Genomic DNA, 18590 nt, shown 5'->3' on the forward strand with positions numbered 1-18590 from the left:
TGGCCGGCCTGCAAACCACCACAGGCCCCTCACCCAGGCTGCCCCACACCCCAAGGGAACCTCCACCCTGATCCGGGACACCCTTCAGGGCAAACCAGCTGGCCCCACCCATGCACCAGGCCTCTATCCTATCTAATAAAAGAGTCATATGCAGATTGACCATCACTCCAACACACAAGATGGCTGCCCCCATGTGGTCAAAGATCCTGCCCCCATGTGGACACAAGATGGCCACCACAAGATGGCCAGCAGGGGAGGGCAGTTGGGAGGGAACAGGCCTGCAAGGGAGGGCAGTTGGGGGCCATCAGGCCAGCAGGGGAAGGGCAGTTGGGAGGGACCAGGCCTGCAAGGGAGGGCAGTTGGGGGCGATCAAAACTGCAGCGGAGAGCAGTTAGGGGTGACCAAGCTGGCAGAGGAGGGAAGTTGGGGGGGACCCAGGCCTGCAGGGGAGAGGAGTTGGGGGGGACCAGGTCTGCAGGGGAGGGCAGTTAGGGGTGACAAGGCCTGCAGGGGAGGGCAGTTAGGGGTGACCAGGCCTGCAGGGGAGGGCAGTTAGGGGAAATCAGGCTGGCAGGAGAGTGGTTAGGGGGTGATCAGGCTGGCAGGCAGAAGCAGTTAGGGGCAATCAGGCAGAGGCAGGTGAGCAGTTGGGAGCCAGCAGTCCTGGATTGTGAGAGGGATGTCCGACTGCCCGTTTAGGCCCGATCCCACTGGGATCGGGCCAAAACGGGCAGTCGGACATTCCTTGAGGGGTCCCAGATTGGAGAGGGTGCAGGCTGGGCTGAGGGACACACACCCCCGTGCACAAATTTCGTGCACCGGGCCTCTAGTGTAATTATAAAATGCTAAAAGTGATTCAAATAATGCACCAGCTTTAGAAAACAAAATATTTGGAGAAGGAGGAATAATGAAATTGCACTAATACATACTTCAAAACATTGTTAAGCTTCAATTAAACAGTTCGCTTTGTGAGCTAAGGCACAACTGGAAGTACTTTTGAAGGAGCAAAACATTTGGTTCTTTGGTACATATTGCCTTTGGTATTCAGTCAATTTGGTATTCATTTGCTGTTTAATAATAGGTTAACAAAAATATGTGGAAAATATGGACTGTCATAATGTTATTCTTACATTGTATGTAATATTAAAAACAAACAAACAAACAAACAAACAAAAAAAAAAACAGAAAAATTCCGGACACAACAATTTCTCTCTTCAAGACCAATACCATGAAAATGTTCTAAGCAGCTTACTTACCTTAGCTCTTGCCTCCCTCTCCAGATAGATGGCTTGTCTAACCCTCTTCCTCTCGGCTACACTAGAAGTATTTGAAATTCCCAGATGTGTTCCTGGCATTTTAGGACCACTGCGCATGTTCTTTCTTCTGCGTATAATGCCCTCTTCCCAAGCCCATACTCCCACTTCAGCTTAAAGTCACTTATTCAGCAAAAACATCCCTGCAATCCTAGTATGTGTTTATAGAACACCATTTCATTTCCCACAGACATCATCATAGTTTCAGGTATAAATATAGTTTTGTAGCTATTTGATTCTCACATTGGAATTTAAGCTTTGTTATATGTGTGTTTTTGCTCAGCATTGTATTCTCATTACCCAGCAGAGTACATGGCATGGAGTAAGTACTCATTGACTGAATATATGTTGAAACAGCAAACGACATGCATTGTGATATTTCAAAGTATTTTATTTTCTATTTTAAAGACATTGGAGAGAACATTGAGGAGGGATGCTGGTGCCCTTGGTTCTGTGGAGCTGGTCGTCAGCATGTCCTTCCCCAAGGCGCCCCTGAAATAACTCAGTGACCCTTCTCGTTCTGCACATCTCCAGGCGCTTATGGTGTGAGAACTTCAGAAGTACTGAAAGGACCAGTATCCTTTCAGAAATCACAACGCTTTAAAAAACAAAAAAATAATCTCAACCAAATCTTACTGTTGACAAAGATACCACCTTGCCTGCTTCAGCAAGAGAAGTTGACTTTGGGATTAAAGGAGGAATCTTATAAGAATGATAAAGTCTTGATGGTGTTGGAAAAGGAGATTCATGTCCTTGTGCAGGCACGTGGTGCTCAAGACAAGAGCCTCTAGGATCTGGAATCTGAGCTGGAGAAGATGGAAGCAGAGTTCAGTGTTGCGGTGGGGGCGGGGGGGGGGGGGGAAGTGGGGAGAGACATCTCTGCCTGTAATGCTACACTGCAAAAGCAGCTTACTGACTCCACCAGGACTAACAGGCTACTAAAGGCTAAATTTCCTCAAGCTGGTATCCAGATGAATTCTAAGCCTTGAGTTGCTGAAACTTAGAAAAAAAAATGAGAAACTAAAATGAGAAGTATGATGGCTAAGCAGCAAGGCATGGAGGTTAAACTGCAGGTCACCCAGAAGAATCTCTGAAAGTCTCAGGGGAAGTAGCACAGCTTGCGGGGAAACTCGTTTCCATAGAGAAATAACAGATTGACAAAAAATCTGACACAGATAGACTCTTGGAATACATTGAAGAAATAACTTGTGCCTCAGATCAAAGTAGAAAAATACAGACTAGACATTTCCCAGTTAGAAGAACATTTAAAAGAGAAGAATTGTGAAGTTTTAAGCCTTAAGCAGTCTCCTGAGGAAAACATTGTTACATTGTCTAAGCAAGTAAAAGACCTGATGGCTAAACATCAGCCGCCATAAAGAAAAAGAAGAGCTCATCAACAGGGGCAGAGAACTGGATGAAAATCTACATTCTGTAATGCAAACCTCAAAAGAGAAGTTTATTCTTGAAAAACAAGAACATGAAAAGCTACAACAAAAAGAGTTGCAAATTGATTCACTTCTGAAACAAGAGAAGAAATTATCTTCTATTCTTCAGCATGCTCTTGGAAGAGGAAATAATGAAAGAGAGGAATCTCTTTGAGGAAGAACTAAACAAGCTCTGGATGAGCTAGACTACAGCAAAAGGAGGGACAAGCTGAACAGTGTGTCGAACAACTGGGAGAAGAAAGAAAATCTAGGGCTGAAGAACTGAAACTTAGAAAATCTGAAGGTGAAAGAACCTGAACACTAGAAAAGTAATGCTGCTCACACTCAGGCCACCTGCTGTGCAGAAAAGGTATAACAGTAAGGTGCAAACCCTTGGAAATGTCACTGCTCGATTTGAAAGCTATAAAGCATTAACAGCTAGTGAGAGAAAAGATCTTAAGCTGGATAACTTATCACCTAGGGAAAAAGTGACCGAGCCCAAGGAAAGTGCAGATCATGTTCAGCATCAGATATTGGAAACTGAGAGTTCAACTCAAGAACTATGCAAGGGTGCTTCTACATCTGCAGGCCAGATCAGCTTGTAAAGAAGCAGAAATTAAAGAAATCACAGTTTCTTGTCTCCAGAAGATAACTTGATTTGGAGAACCAACTCAAGCAGTAAGGTGAAGACTTTAAGAAGCAGCTGGAAGAGGAAGAAGCAAGAAAAGCTGGAAAAGAAAATACAATGGCAGAATTAATTCAGGAAATGAATAAGGGGTGTCTCCTTTATGAAGAACTATATAATAAAGCCTTTTCAGCTACACCTGGATGCATTTGAAGCAAAAAAAATTCTATGTTGAATAAACATGGTGCAAATCAGGGACAGCTAAATAACCTAATAGAGTCTATATGCTGAATTATTGAGTCATCAGAATCTAAAACAAAAAATCAAGCATGTTGTGAAATTGAAAGAAGAAAATAGCCAACTCAAATTAGAGGTGCCAAAACCCTGCTCTAAGCTTGCTATAAAAAAGCAGAGCAAAAGAAAACTTCAGGAGGTGTTGAATAAAGTTCTGGGTATCAAACACTTTGAACTTTCAAAGGCTTTTCTTCATGAATGTAAAGAAAGTTTTGTTCTCAAACCTCATTAAAAGAAGGCAATACAAAATGCTGTTGAGCTCCTGTGGTATTTCAAGAATCATATGTGTAAACATCTGAAAAACCACTTGAAGATTATTTGATTATTATTTTTATTATTGTTGTTGCTTTTATTATTATTATGTTTATAATGAATAATTTTAAATGTATTTAATAGTAACTTCCTATTTTTAGGAATCTGAAAGGAAGTTCAAAATTTTTACCAATATGTCTTCTGACATTCTATTTTCCACTAGAGGCCCGGTGCATGAAATTTGTGCATTGGGGGGTGTGTGTTCCTCAGCCCAGCCTGCACCCTCTCCAATCAGGGACCCCTTGAGGGATGTCTGACTGCCCATTTAGGCCTGATCCTGGTGGGCCTAAATGGGCAGTCAGACATCCCTCTCACAATCCAGGACTGCTGGCTCCCAATATCTCGCCTGGCTGCTTGCCTGATTGCCCCTAACCACTTCTGCCTGCCAGCCTGATCACTCCCTAACTGCCCTCCCCTGCAGGCCTGGTCCCCCCTAACTGCCCTCCCCAGCAGGCCTGATTGCCCCTAACTGCCCTCCCCTGCAGGCCTGGTCCCCCCTAACTGCCCTCCCCAGCAGGCCTGATTGCCCCTAACTGCCCTCCCCTGCAGGGCTGGTCCCCCCCAACTGCCCTCTCTTGCAGGGCTGGTCCCCCCAACTGCCTTCCCCTGCAGGCCTGGGTTTCCCCCCCCCCCCAACTGTCCTCCCCTATAGGCCTGTCATCCCCAACTGCCCTCCCTTGCAGGCCTGGTCACCCCTAACTGCCCTCCCCTGCATGCCTGATTGCCCCTAACTGCCCTCCCTTGCAGGTCTGGTTCCTCCCAACTGCCCTCCCCTGCTGGCCTGATCTGCCACAACTGCCCTCCCCTGCCGGCCATCTTAGTAGCAGCCATCTTGTGTCCACATGGGGGTGGCCATCTTGTGTGTTGGAGTGATGGTTAATTTGCATATTACCTCTTTATTATATAGTATTATATAGGATTGTCAGTACCTCCTCCCTGGTGCTCATTTCATCACTTCATTCTAAACCTTCTATTTGGCTTTCCAGCTTTACAAATTGGCCCATCATTCAGCATTCCTTTAAAAATCACTCTTATGTTATTATTCTCCTATTCTAAAACTTTAGATCAGCGGTCAGCAAACTGCAGCTCACAAGCCACATGCGGCTCATGAGCCGCGGTTTGCTGCTCTGTTGACTAATGAGTTTGCCAACTACTGCATAAGGCATTACCCTTACCCAGAAGTTTTGACTTCAGGTTAAAGACATTAGTACATTATTAAAATGTTTTTTAAGTGTTTTTCCCTAAGGCAGTGGTTGGCAAACTCATTAGTCAACAGAGTGGCAAACCGCGGCTCGTGAGCCGCATGTGGCTCACGAGCTGCAGTTTGCCAACCACTGCCTTAGATGGTTTCAAGATTCTAATCCAAGGTTTTTAGCTTGATTGTGGAAGGCTTTTCTAATCTGAACCTCTTAAACAAAACACCTTGGCTTGTTCTTGCCTCTACTTTGATTCTCCTAAGAATGTCCACTCTGTTTTACCCATCATCCATTTATGCCATTCAAGCAAGAAGAGCATGCTTAATGCTATAGTAACCTCTTTATCTCTTATCAGAGATAATTTGCTGTTCAATAAATTGCATATTTCTAGACTATCCCAATCCAACTAAATTTAAATCTGGGTTTTGGCCTGAAAATATGCATTTTAAACAAACTCTGCTGTTAATTATTAGATAAATCAAAAACGCGAGAAACAATGCCCTTAACTAACTCTAGAGAATTTTACTTATACTGCTTGGCATAGTCCTGACTACTGGGAATTTGATTAGTACTTCTGTAATGTGACATAAAAATTCCACGTTAAGTCATTAACCCAATTATTCAACTTGTATTATATGAAATTACCTTAATGTTTCTACTTAAGGTGTATTTATTATCTGTACCTTCCCATCTTCTCCAGAATTACAAATGATAGTATACTATTTAGAGAATGGTAATTCTCCATCTAAAATTTCTGATTTACACAGTTAGTGTGTTTAAGCCACTTTTTAAAATAATATTTCTCCATTGATGGACCAACAGAGATTATTACAATCAGAATAGTTTTTTTCATAATAAATTATTTTATTGAATCTTAAAAAAATAAAATAAGCCCTGCTGGTGTGGCTTAGTGGTTGAGCATGGACCTATGAACCAGGAGGTCATGGTTGGATTCTGGTCACGGTACATGCCCCGGTTGCAGGCTCAGGTTGTGGGCTGGATTCCCAGGAGGGGGTGTTCAGGAGGCACTCTATTGATGAATCTATCTCATCATTGATGTTTCTTTCTCTCTCTCCCTCTCCCTTCATCTTTGAAATCAATAAAAATATACTAGCATATTTTTAAAAAGATAAAAAATAAAGACATTGGGTATCACCTAATTCATACCACTTTGCTATCCAGATACCTTCATTAGAATCATCAAGTTAACCCAGAGCTACAGGATAAATTTCAAATCTTTTGTCCTGGAAGACATAATCTTTTAAAACACAGATACCCTTTAAAACTTATTTCATAAACATTACTCTCTATAAACCTTCTGCTCCTGCCAAATTGATTTACTCTTTATTTCCCAAAGGCATCCCACATTCTTCTATTTCAACAAATATATAACCCTCCCTTTTTTTTTCATGTCTTTGCTTACTTAATTTCTAACTGTGCTTTAAAACCTACTTAGGTCTCTTCAGCTCTAGAAAGCTTTACCCAAAGGGCATGTTAATTGTCTTCTATATATACAGTATATAATTAAGAATTTGCTGCTTACAGTTACTAATAATTTTATATGTTTATGTATGTATATGTCTTTTATAATTAGATTTTAAAGTAACATTTGAGCAAAAGTCATATTTTATATAAAGTAATATGACTAATAAGAATTTGCAAAAAAAAATTATTAATTGATTGGGCGGGGGGAGGCGGGAAAAGATTAACCAAAGAACTTATATACATATATGCATAATACATAGACACAGAAAATAGTATAGTGAAGGCCTAGGGGATGTTGGGAGTGTAGGGATAAGTGGGTCAATGGAAAAAAAAAAAGGGGGTCATCTGCAATACTTCCAACAGTAAAGATAAATTTAAAAAACATTATTGATGGATTGAAGTTAAGGAGCTAAGGATTGATATTAAGAAATTAAGAAATATAGTCTTGGTACCAGTGTGAGTTCAGTGGTTTTATATGTCTTAGTCTATCTAATAAAAAATAATATTTCACAGTTTTGTTACAATTTTTGAAAGTTAATTTTTCTGATTGGTAGCCATTAAACATTCTTATGCAGAGAGTGATCTGATTAAAAGTGATTTTCCAGGATTGAAATCCAGTGATAACATGGATTTATTTAATAATCCAATAATTAAATTTGTTATGTTTCAGGCAAAGATTCAATAGTGAGGATGTAGAAGCTTGTGAGAGGAGCAGGTTCTCTAAGAATGGATAGTCTTAAAGGTAATTAATTACTTTTTAGAATGTCATGTGGAAAGGCTGTATGCAGAAATTCTGATAAAAGTTGATAATTATTACACTAAAGTAAAATTATATAGTGAAGATTTAAACTATGGGATGGAGATGAAAAAGTATTACAAAGGAAGATTGGCAGGATTTAAGCACTAATTGCAGAGATTTTATTCACAGAGGGTTCCACACCATATCTGATTCAAATTTTCATGAACTGCTTATTGAAATGTAGATTTCCAGGGCCTATCTTGGGTTTTACTGAACCAGAATTTCTATGGGCAGATAGCAGACATGAAGCAATTTGAGATAGCTGTAACATTTTAAACTGAGGATTAGGAACGTGGTATTTAAAGATAAGAAGTTTGGTTTCCACATTTGTGGGAAATCTGAGTAAAATATTTCACAGATTATTGAAAATGTAGGATAATTATTTTTAGTGTGACAAGTTATTTAAACAAATAATTCATTTAGGCTCTGTAATTTCAATTTATTTTTTACAAATAATTACTTTCCTAGTTCATAGCATTTACATGATTGACTGTCTGATAATAGTCATTGATGTAGCATCATATTTAAAGGTTTTATTATCCTCACTTATATTTTTGTAAATGATTGTAATAAACTTCAAGTATTTAATATTCTTTAATTATATAGTCACACATTGCATTCATTGTTTTCCTAAAATTTTCTAATTTATATTATTTATAATTTATTTAATTGTTTACAGTTCTCTTAAATGTGTATAAGGGATTATAGAGCCTCAGAATATGTTTTAATGTTGCTGATTCTTTTAAAATAAAATATTTGTACTCAGATAAAGTTACCTAATTTTTCCATTTTATTATTTATTGTTGTTAACATTTACTTTTTAAAATATTTTTAACAATTACATTTCAACATTTTATTCCTAGTTTAGAACAGCCAAATTCCAACATTAACTTGTCTTATTTTTCTGATAAAGATTGTTTCAAAAATCAATTAGTAGACATCTCTAGCAGTTAAAAATGGCCAAAGTTCTAATTTTATACTATTATGAATTTTATATTTTTAGAGTTCTAATAAGGCTTAGAAGATTGGACAATGATATATGAAACACACACATTAAATTAATACATTAATGTATATGTATGAGGGCTCACCATGTGTTCTGGAAATGTAGTAAAAAATATTTATGATCCCTGATTTCAAGCAGTTATAGTTTACTAGTAGATGTGTATGCAAAGTCAGTGATCTAGCATCTATCTTAAGTGTATCTTTAGCAATGAAACAGGTATATTTTAAACTTTTATTTGGGCAATATGATGTCTTCATTATTATTTTCAATCACCTTTAACTATTGCTGGCCCTTTAAGAAAATAGGAAAATGATATACTTGATTTTTATTCATGAGATTGAGTTCACTTTCAATATTTAAATTCCAAAGTCAATCATTTTTATGTTTTTGAAGTAATTAAGATATCACAGATTTTCTTAAAACATATTGCAATCATCTCAATGTGGGTCAGTATCCTATATTTTTCTAGTTAATATTCTTTTTGTTGTTGTTAATCCTCACCCGAGGATATTTTTTTTCCATTGGTTTTTAGACAGAGTGGAGGGGAGGGGAAGAAACAGAGAGAAACATCGATGTGAGAGACACATTGATTGGTTGCCTTCCGCATGTGCCCGGACCAGGGCCAGGAATCGAGTCTGCAACCAAAGTACCTGCCCTTGACCATAATCAAACATGGTACCTTTCAGTCTGCAGGCTGACATTCCACCCACTGAGTCAAACTGGCTAGGGCTCTAGTTAATATTCTTTGTCACTGAATTATAGAAGTCATATAAGTGGATTTATCATTTTTCTAATATTTTTAGTCTATTTTTGTCTACCTGCATAATAAGAACATGCATACATGCATATTAAAGAGTGGGGTAACTAAGAAAGCAATAATGACATTTATTTAATTTGAATTACATTATATGCTTTACACATCACCTTTAATCTCATTGTGAATTAATTTTTTCATTTGAAGAAGTAATACTCTAAAATTACCATATTTTAAATTCTATATGGATATAATTATTATATTTTTTAAGCTTAGGATTAAACAATGATCAGTATGCATATTATTATAATCAATAGAGACCCAGTGCACCAAATTCATGCACTCAGCGGGGGGGTGGTCCCCTCAGCCCCAGCTGCACACTCCTGCAGTGCACCTAAGCTGGCAGTTGGACATCCGTAGCGCTGCCACAGAGGCGGGAGAGGCTCCCACCACCACCCCTGTGCTTAGCAGCCATGAGCCCAGTTTCTGGCTGAGTGGCACTCCCCCTGTGGGAGAGCACTGACCACCAGGGGGAAGCTCCTGCATTGAGCATCTGCCTCCTGGTGGTCAGTGCACGTCATAGTGACTGGTCGTTCTGCCGTTGGGCCAAAACTGGCTCTCCAACATCCCCTAAGACAGTGGTTCTCAACCTTTCTAATGCCGTGACCCTTTAATACAGTTCCTCATGTTGTGGTGACCCCCAACCATAAAATTATTTTCTTTGCTACTTCGTAACTGTAATGTTGCTACTGTTATGAATCGAAATGTAAATATCTGTTTTTTCCGATATTGAGAACTGCTAGCAGGGTAGCCTAAGACCATCAGAAAACACAGATATTTACATTTCGATTCATAACAGTAGCAACATTACAGTTACAAAGTAGCAACGAAAATAATTTTATGGTTGGGGGTCACCACAACATGAGGAACTGTATTAAAGGGTCACAGCATTAGAAAGGTTGAGAACCACTGCCCTAAGGGGTCCCAGATTGAGAGAGGGTGCAGGCCAGGCTGAGGGATCCCACAGGTGCATAATCGGGGCCCGGGAGGGACACGGGAGATTGGCCAGCTGGGGAGGGACAACGAGAGGACTCCAGGGCATGTCTGGTCCTTCTCTTTTAGTCCCAACCAGCCAAACCCCAGCAGCAAGCTGACCTACCGGTCAGAGCATCTGCCTCAGGGTGGTCAGTGCAAGTCATAGCAAGTGGTTGAGCACCCTTAGCGTATCATTAGCATATTATACTTTGATTGGTTGAACAGCAGACCAGATGACTAGACACTTACCATATTAGGCTTTTATTATATAGGATATAATGGAAAGTCATAAGTTTAAAAGAGGGATACATAATAATTTACTTAGATCATGAATATTATTTCAGTTAAAACATTTACAATTATATATGGTAAAGATCTTGCAGTACATGTGAACTTGTTTTTCACATTTTGCTTATTCTAAAATGTGTGAAACCATGAGAGTATTTGCATTTCCTACATGACTTGTACTTGCCAATTATGATGTACTCCTCTGGGTAAGATGAGGATTAAGAGATAGTTTTACAGTATGCAAAGCCTAAATTACAGCAATCACACACACCAGGAGGAGGATGAGATTAAAGACAAGGGAGATTAACTAAACTGCCCATTAGCTCTATAACAAATTAATCTATTTTCTTTATCTTTTCTTAAATTTATTGCAGATAATTTAGTTAATAACATTATATAGATTTCAAGTGTGCATTTCTATGATACATGTTCTGTATATTGTGTGCCCACCACCCAAAGTCATATCATCTTCTGTCACCATATATCTGGCCTCCTTTACTCTTTACTACCCCCCAGCCTCAAACCTTTCGTCTGGTAATCGCCACACTGAGTTCCAGTTTTATAGCCCACAGTAGAGGCCTGATACATGAAATTTGTGCAAGAGTAGGTCTTTCTTCCCCCGGCTGCCGGCACTGGCTTCCCTCTGTTACCGGGACCCAGGCTCTCCTCTGGCCACCAACAGCACCTGGAACCTGTACTTCCCTCTGGCTGCTAGCAGGCACCCAGGACCCGGGCTTCCCTCCTAGCCCCAGCTTCTTCCAGGAAGTTGTCTGGAAGGATGTCCGGTCTAATTAGCATATTATGCTTTTATTATTATAGATAGTTCTTAGATTTTTCTGATAGATTTATTTTGCTAAATATAATATTCTCAAGGTCCATCCATGAACTATTTTCATTTGGAGAAATATCTTGCTCTTGTGGGAAAAAAGATGAAATTTTGAGTCAGACTGACCAAGGCTATATTTGTTTTCTACACTTTTTGTAGCTTTCTAGTCAAGCTTTCTGATATGTAATTTACCTGATAGAAAAATAAAGATATCAAAACTCATAGATTTTTTTCTAAGCACATAATGAAATTTATATATAGTCTTTGTACTCTGGAATCAGAACCATTCTCAGATATCTTTGTATTAATTCTTTATATAATACTAGAGGCCCAGTGCACAAAATTCCTGCATGGGGGTGTGTGTCCCTCAGCCCAGCCTGCACCTTCTCCAATTTGGGACATCCCTCTCACAATCCAGGACTGCTGGCTCCCAACTGCTCACCTGCCTGCCTTCCTGATTGCCCCTAACTGCTTCTGCCTGCCAGCCTGATCACCCCCTAACCACTCCCCTGCCAGCCTGATTGATGCCTAACTGCTCCCCTGCCAGCCTGTTTGCCCCTAACTACCCTCCCCTGCAGGCCTGGTCTCCCCTAAATGCTCTCCCCTGTAGGCCTGGGTCCCCCCCAACTGCCCTTCCCTGCAGGCCCTGTTGCCCCCAACTTCCCTCCTCTGCCAGCCTGGTCACCCTTAACTACCCTCCCCTGCAGGCTTGATCATCCCCAACTGCCCTCCCTTGCAGGCCTGGTCCCTCCCAACTGCCCTCCCCTGCTGGCCATCTTGTGGTGGCCATCTTGAGTGCACATGAGGGCAGGATCTTTGACCACATGGGGGTAGCCATCTTGTGTGTTGGAGTGATGGTCAATTTGCATATTACTCTTTTATTAGATAGGATCACCTATTTATAGCTATTATCCATATTTATGTAAACCATCTATTTCATTATCATTTTCATGAAGACAACCTCAATAATCTTATATGATATGGATATTTTTATTTGTATGAGGATATAAAATAAACACACACAAAAGTTTTTATTTAACTCATTAATGACAGGATGTTAAAATTGGCCCAAAGATTATATGTAAAAGTATGTATGTATTTAAGTATGTGTACATGATGTATACATGATATGCAATTTAATAAGGAACGTTAGGATCAGGTTTTTGAGTTAGGGCCAAAATTGGTTAATGTCTTATCAGGCAATAAGCTAAATCCTTTTTTTCTGTTCCTCCAGATAAAAATTATATTTACATTCACTCAACAATAACAAATCTACAAGTTAACCTCTGCTTCTGGAATTGGAAAATGGCCTAGTTAATAGAAAGTAAGGGCAATACCACATTGAAAGGACACAAAATAATCTTTTTTGCCTATTTCCAAGATTGGGATAAGTGTCTGCCATCTTTTTATCAGATTTTATAGATGGATGATAGATAGTTAGAAATACATATCCTATCTAATAAAAGAGTAATATGCAAATTGACCCTACCTCCACTACACCCACAAGCCATGCCCACCAGCCAATCAGGAGCGAGTATGCAAATTAACCCAACCAAGATGGCTGCGGCCATGGAGAGAGCAGGAGGCTTGGGTTTCCCCAGCAATCGAGGAAGCCAAGCTTTCCGTCTGCCCTGGCCTGCCTTGGCCTCCGCTTAAGGCTACAAAGTTTCAATTATAGAAGATAAATAAATCCCAGATACCAGAGCCTCCACTTGGGTCATCAGGGGGTGTGGCCGGCCTGCAAACCACCACAGGCCCCTCGCCCAGGCCACCCCAAGCTCCAAGGGAACCCCCCACCCTGATCTGGGACACCCTTCAGGGCAAACCAGCCGGCCCCCCACCACCCCACCAGTGCACCAGGCCTCTATCCTATCTAATCCTATCTAATAAAAGAATAATATGCAAATTGACCATCACTCCAACACACAAGATGGCTGCCCCCATGTGGTCAAAGATGACTGCCCCCATGTGGACACAAGATGGCCGCCACAAGATGGCCAGCAGGGGAGGGCAGTTGGGAGGGACCAGGTTTGCAAGGGAGGGCAGTTGTGGGTGATCAGGCCAGCAGGGAAGGGCAGTTGGGGGTGACCCAGGCCTGCAGGGGAGAGCATTTGGGGGGGACCAAGCCTGCAGGGGAGGGCAGTTAGGGGTGACCAGGCCTACAGGGGAGGGTAGTTAGGGGCAAACAGGCTGGCAGGGGAGCAGTTAGGTATCAATCAGGCTGGCAGGGGAGTGGTTAGGGGGTGATCAAGCTGGCAGGCAGAAGCGGTTAGGGGCAATCAGGAAGGCAGGCAGGTGAGCAGTTGGGAGCCAGCAGTCCTGGATTGTGAGAGGGATGTCCAACTGCCCAGTAGGATCGGGCCTAAACAGGCAGTCAGACATCCTTGGAGGGGTCCTAGATTGGAGAGGGTGCAAGCTGGGCTGAGGGACACACACACCTGTGCATGAATTTCATGCACCGGGCCTCCTGTATACATATATTTGCTCACACATATTTTTTTTTGTTTTACCAAGTTGATGTTTCCAGTTTGTTTTTCAGTAGTGTTATCTGAGTTAACTTATCTGAAACAAACATGTGCACTTAACCTGTTCCTTTTTTGTTTTCCATATCAGCAAATAAATCTATTGTCTCATCATATGTTCAAACCTCAAATTTGGGTGTTGTCAATCCTTTGAATATTCCGTTTCCTATATACCCACATACTGCCACCATTATGTCTTGTTTAAAGACTAATTCATTTTACACTATTTCCATTGCTACTTCTCCACAGTACCATCATCTCTCACCTAACTGTTCACCATTGCTTCCAACCTTAAGTTCTTACCAGTATCATTCATTTTCCACACATACCGGTAAACCATCCAATGACTACTAATTACACTTAGATACACAATCATTACTCTACCTACAGGTTCTATGGATCTGGCTCTGGACAATTTGCAACGTTTATCTCATACAATTTTCTGCTGTACACTCAACATATTTCAGCCACTTTGATCTTTCTGTTTCTGAATTCTCCAAGTTCTTCTCCATCTTGACCATATTTTATCCTTTTTCATAATGCTCATCTCAGGATCATCTTCTTATATTTTTGCTTAACTATTACCCCTTACTAGAAGCACTCCTTGACTATTCAATTTTAGTTAGCACTCTCCCATTATTCTTTATTTTGTCATCTTTTATTTTCTTCAGAACACAAGATTTATAACTTTTTTTTACTAGCTGGTCTTATTTCCACTGAAATATAATGTCCATGAGAACAATATTGTTATCTGTGTGATTCAGCAGAGTGCCCTCATTGTCCAGAAAAGACACAGGTGCAAGGTAAGTACTCAACATAGATTTGTAGAAATAATGAATGAGTGACACGCATGAAGTGCTAAATAAGTTAAGCTCTCAGTAAAAGTGAGTTTCTAGCAGAAAATGGGTCACATTTTCAATTACCATTTGTGATAACAGAATTTGGAATTTACTCAAGAAATGTTCAACATTAAATAAGTACTGCTTCATGGTACTCAATATAAAGTATTTTGTATAAATATGGATCCCTATAACTTTCATTTTTCCTTTTCAACATGCTTTAATTGATAATTATTCTACATTATCATATTGATGGTAGCCATTCTGACAGGTGTAAGGTGATATACCACATTGTCATTTTAATTCGCATCTCTGTGATGATCAGTGACTTTGAGCATTTATTCATGTCTCTTGGCCGTCTATAGTCTATATCCTATTTGGAGAAGTGTCTATTTAGGTCCTTTGCCTTTTTAATTGGATTGTTTATCTTCCCTTTGTTAGGTTGTATGAGTACCTCATATATTTTGGATATTACCCCTTTATCAGATGTATCATAGCCAAATATGTTCTCCCATACAGTGGGCTCCCTTTTGGTTAGGTTGATGGTTTCTTTTGCAGTGCAGAAGCTTTTTATTTTGATGTAGTCCCACTTGTGTTTTTTCTCCTCTGCCCTAGTAGATGTATCTGTAAATATATTGCTATGAGAGATGTCTGAAATTTTGCTGCCTATGGTTTCTTCTAAGATTTTTATGGTTTCACAACTTACATTTAAGTCTTTTATCCATTTTGAGTATATTCTTGTGTATGATGTAAGTTGGTGGTCTAATTTCTTTCTTTCTTTCTTTCTTTTTTTTTGCCATGTATCTGTCCATGTGGTGTTTAGGATTATACTTCCGTGATTTACCTCATGGACAACCTATTAAATGTTTCATTTTGTTATATTTGTCGAGTGTGTGCTGACATTAATGTGAGGATAGGTATTTTTCTCTAGTAGCCTGAATAACCGTGAATTCAAAAGATTCCTTTCAGGAGCAGAAGAACTGAAGGTCATGTATTTGTTGGATTTACAGCTGTTTGTACTGCAAGAAGGCAACCCCTTTTTTATTCTTTGTTTTTAATGTGAGAGAGGCTATGACCCTATGGCATTCTCCACCACATTTCAGGGCATGGGGAGGTGAAAAGTATTAGTTTTACAATCAGTGGTGAAGATTAGAATCTGTGGAGTGGAAAATATAACAGTTTGTACTTTCAGGATCAGTGTGTAATATACTTAGTGGGATTGAAAAGTGATCGGAGCAGGATTGAACACATTAACAAAGCACTAAAAGACCCAGGGGAAACTATAAAGGGAAAGAAGAATGATAAGAAGGTCCTAAATTGAAAGTCAGCTCTACATTCTGATCTTACTTTTGCTTATTAAGGAAAAGACTGGGACTTTTTATATGTGTATGTGTTAATAAAAATGCATATATCAACATGGACACTCAATTGCTTGAGCTACATTTCCCCATATTTCTTGGCACTAGAACAGTGCCTAGTATTTATTGGTCACTCACTGAATCCCTAAATACTTATTGAATGCATGTTGTATAAGAGATACATTTCTCTCTGAACACAGTAGCCCTGTGAGAGCTACCATGTGAGAAGAAGAATCCTTATAAAGATTAGAAAACATTATAGTTTACTTACCATTGAAGGAAAAATGCTTCAGGGAGAACTTTAGGGAATTGAAAAAAGCCTCCTCTGACATGGCAGGAGATCAAAGGATTGAAGTTAAAGTGGCAGTTCAGGAAGGCAGGCTCAGGGAGTCCCCAAGCAGCGCATCAGTATGCTGGCAGGTACAAACATGGTGGTAGGTGTGAACCTAATCATACAGGCTGACCCATGTTAGTCAGGACCCAGACCCAGGAATTCTGGCCCCGGGGCCTAGAATTTTAAAGCCAGAAACTGGGGAAAACAAGGTTGTGGTAGGACCTAGGTGAGGCTCCATTTAAGGAGTCAGTCATGAAAGTGTAAACCAGGACATAAGCTACAAATATCAGTCATGCCTAGTATAGAATGAGGCACCTGATTTGAAAATTGCTCAGTTAATCAGAAAAGCAGCTTAAAACGCGATGTTATTTTTATAAGTTATAGTTATTTAGCAAGATTTTTTTAAAATAAAATAATTAGATATATTCATTCACCAGTATTTTCATATTCTCTGTGTGTTGGTCAACTGATTAGAATTCCATTTTATATTTCAGGACAGGAAAGAGTAAACTCAGCAGGTTTGGTTTGCTCAAACCCTGAATATTACAAAGAAGGGTTTATCTTCAGTATTGGCCTTAGGATGGCTCTTGGGAAATAACTGTGAGCTCTTGAAATATTCTACTTAATACCAGTATTTTTACATGCCCTGGGCCTTAGGCCTCTCTGTATTTAAAGTGAATGCCTCTTCTTGTAGGCCATTCTGTATTTAAAGTGAATGCCTGTATCAGCTTGACCAGACAAGTGTAAGCCAGCAGTGTGATTTATGGTGAATGTCTGTTTTTGCTCTGACAGAGGCTGGAGTCTGAGTAGTAGGGTCAGTCCTGTACTCAATGCAAGCCTGTGTTACTGAACTCCAACGGAGTCTATGAGTGCCAGTATTAAGGTGACTTTCCCTGATTGGTAGCACTTTGCACATGTTGTCATATATTATTGATGAGAGAATTAGTGTGTTTCCATGTGCCTGCACTGGGAGGGGATACCTGGAGGTACCATCTGATTTCTCCTGGAATTTGTCCTTTTCACTTTATTATTTTTAATTTGTATCTTTTCTTAGTAATAAATATAAGTATGGGTGTAACAACTTTTGAGTCCCATGAGCTATTCTAATGAATTATTTAGCCTGAGGGTTATCTTGGGGTCCTCTGACAATTTCCTATATAAGACATACCCATACAATATTTTCTGAAGTGTTTGTTTTCCTTTTTCTTTTTTAAGAAATTGCCAGCATTTAGAGTCTGATTGTAGATTTATTCTAAACTTTATAATTTTTGAATTAAAGAAAAAGTTCAGCTTGCAAAAACTGAGAACTAACGCATTGAATTTTAGTGAGCGTTCAAGAAAACTAGAAGGAGTTGACATTCAGGGATACTTATTCATGAATAATTAATACTTATGGACCATATATTATTTGACAGGCCTGGTTATATGTGTTTTTTGTTTGTTTGTTTTGTTTTAACTCAATTCATCTTTAATTATGTCACTCATGAGTATCTAAATTAATACAGTGAAATGATACCTGTTAGTAACTAGGGTGACTTAAGGAAGAAAGCTTGAGTTATCAACTCAGCTTATTATCTAAATATTTTTACCAAATGCTCTGTAATTTATGGAAGGCTTAAATCTCTATTTTATTGATAACTATGATAATTCTTCATAATTTTATTTTTGGAGATGAATTTGACACTGACATTCCAAATAATTACAAGTCATGTATGGAGGCAAGGTAATATGATCTGAGATCGTGTTCAAGAACTATGGTCTAGGATATCTTTCCACAAGGAGTTCCTAATTTAGATAGTTACTTTGTAGTTTTCTTTCCCAGCACAAGTTTGAAATAGAAATTGAGATTTTGTGCATTATAATCTTTTATAGATGGGAATGCTAAATGTGACAGACATTGTATGAAAAGTTCAGGGAAGAACTTTTAGATCATTGCAATCTGTTTTAAGTAAAACCTTTGACAACTAACTCACTTCAAAAAGCATATAAGAAAATGACTTTGTAATTTAAATATTGAATGTAAATTCAATCATATAAATAAAAATGAAGTGTATAATTTTCCTATTTTGATTGATCTTGAAAGGACACATCCATAACACATTCATCTCCTTTATTATTATAATTTTAAAATGAGAACTTGAGAAAATATCAAGTTTTCAGAAGAAAATGCAATTAAATAT

General features: G+C 39.3%; 1 protein-coding gene and 1 pseudogene across 5 annotated transcripts in view; both read left to right on the forward strand.

Annotated features, from left to right (window-relative positions):
• The window catches only part of MGAT4C (MGAT4 family member C), a 780710-nt gene that overhangs the window by 598812 nt on the left and 163308 nt on the right, over window positions 1–18590 (forward strand). The window lies entirely within an intron of this gene.
• Window positions 1785–3914, forward strand: LOC308244609 (hyaluronan mediated motility receptor-like; annotated as a pseudogene). The gene has a single exon. The product of its transcript is annotated as a hyaluronan mediated motility receptor-like (transcript).

This window comes from Plecotus auritus (assembly GCF_963455305.1).
Source record: "Plecotus auritus genome assembly, chromosome: 3".
NCBI lineage: Eukaryota > Metazoa > Chordata > Mammalia > Chiroptera > Vespertilionidae > Plecotus > Plecotus auritus.